The sequence below is a fragment of the Macaca mulatta genome, chromosome 11 (genome assembly GCF_049350105.2).
Source record: "Macaca mulatta isolate MMU2019108-1 chromosome 11, T2T-MMU8v2.0, whole genome shotgun sequence".
NCBI lineage: Eukaryota > Metazoa > Chordata > Mammalia > Primates > Cercopithecidae > Macaca > Macaca mulatta.
The window spans coordinates 75595168-75596875 of NC_133416.1; the positions used below are offsets into that span (position 1 = coordinate 75595168).

A 1708-nucleotide genomic window follows, 5' to 3' on the forward strand; every position below is an offset into this window, starting at 1 on the left:
GCACAGACAAGAACTGCGATTGAAAACACTCTTAAGAACATGATTGAAAACTGAAAATTGGTGTGGGAGGGGGGTGAGGGATGAGAAATTACTTAATGGGTACAATTTACACCATTCAGGTGATGGCTGCACTAAAAACCAAGACTTCACTACGACACAATACATCCATGTAAAAAAGCTGCATTTATACGCTCTAAATCTATCATTTAAAAAGGGAAGCAGCTTCTCATCATGGCGGACCCTAGAGATAAGGTGCTTCAGGACTACCGCAAGAAGCTGCTTGAGCACAAGGAGATCGACGGCCGTCTTAATGAGTTAAGGGAACAATTAAAAGAACTTACCAAGCAGTTTGAAAAGTCTTAAAATGATCTGAAGGCCCTACAAAGTGTTGGGCAGATTGTGGGTGAAGTGCTTAAACAGTTAACTGAAGAAAAATTCATTGTTAAAGCCACAAATGGACCAAGATATGTTGTGGGTTGTCGTCAACAGCTTGACAAAAGTAAGCTGAAGCCAGGAACAGGAGTTGCTGTGGATATGACTACACTAACTATCATGAGATATTTGCCAAGAGAGGTGGATCCACTGGTTTATAACATGTCTCATGAGGACCCCGGGAATGTTTCTTATTCTGAGATTGGAGGGCTATCAGAACAGATCTGGGAATTAAATGAGGTGATAGAATTACCTCTTACAAACCCAGAGTTATTTCAGCGGGTAGGAATAATGCCTCCAAAAGGCTGTTTGCTACAAGGACCACCAGGTATGGGAAAAGCACTCTTGGCACGAGCCGTGGCTAGCCAGCTGGACTACAATTTCTTCAAGGCTGTGTCTAGTTCTATTGTAGACAAGTACATTGGTGAAAGTGCTTGTGGTTGATCAGAGAAATGTTTAATTATGCCAAGGACCGTCAACTATGCATCATTTTTAGGATGAAATAGATGTTATTGGTGGTTGTCTGTTTTCTGAGGGTACTTCAACTGACAGAGAGATTCAGAGTACTTTAACGGAGTTACTGAATCAAATGGGTGGATCTGATACTCTGCATAGAGTTAAAATGGTCCTGCAAACAGACCAGATACACTGGATCCTGCTTTGCTGCATCCAGGATGATTAGATAGAAAAATACATACTGATTTGCCATATGAACAAGCAAGATTAGACCTACTGAAAATCCATGCAGGTTCCATTACAAAGCATGGTGAAATAGATTATGAAGCAATTGTGAAGCTTTCAGATGGCTTTAATGGAGTAGACCTGAGAAATGTTTGTACTGAAGCAGGTATGTTCGCAATTCATGCTGATCATGATTTTGTAGTACAGGAAGACTTCATGAAAGCAGTCAGAAAAGTGGCTGATTCTAACAAGCTAGAGTCTAAATTGGACTACAAACCTGTGTAATTTACTGTAAGATTTTTGATAGCTGCATGACAGATGTTGGCTTAACATAAAAATAAAGTTAAAGAAAATAATGTATGTATTGGCAATGATGTCATTAAAAGTATATGAATAAAAATATGTATGAGTAACATCATAAAAATTAGTAATTCAACTTTTAAGATTGATACAGAAGAAATGTGTATGTTTGTTAATGTTGCATTTATTGCAGCAAGTTACAAAGGAAGAGTGTGTTGAAGATTTTCGTATTTGCTGTGTGAGCATTTTGTAAAACACTGAAAGTGGTTTGAGATAGTGGTATAAGAAAGCATTT

The 1708-nt window shown here is 38.4% G+C and overlaps 1 pseudogene; it reads left to right on the forward strand.

The window, feature by feature from the left end:
• The first annotated feature begins 221 nt into the window (after positions 1-221).
• Positions 222-1411, forward strand: LOC718132 (26S proteasome regulatory subunit 10B pseudogene; annotated as a pseudogene).
• Positions 1412-1708: the final 297 nt, after the last annotated feature.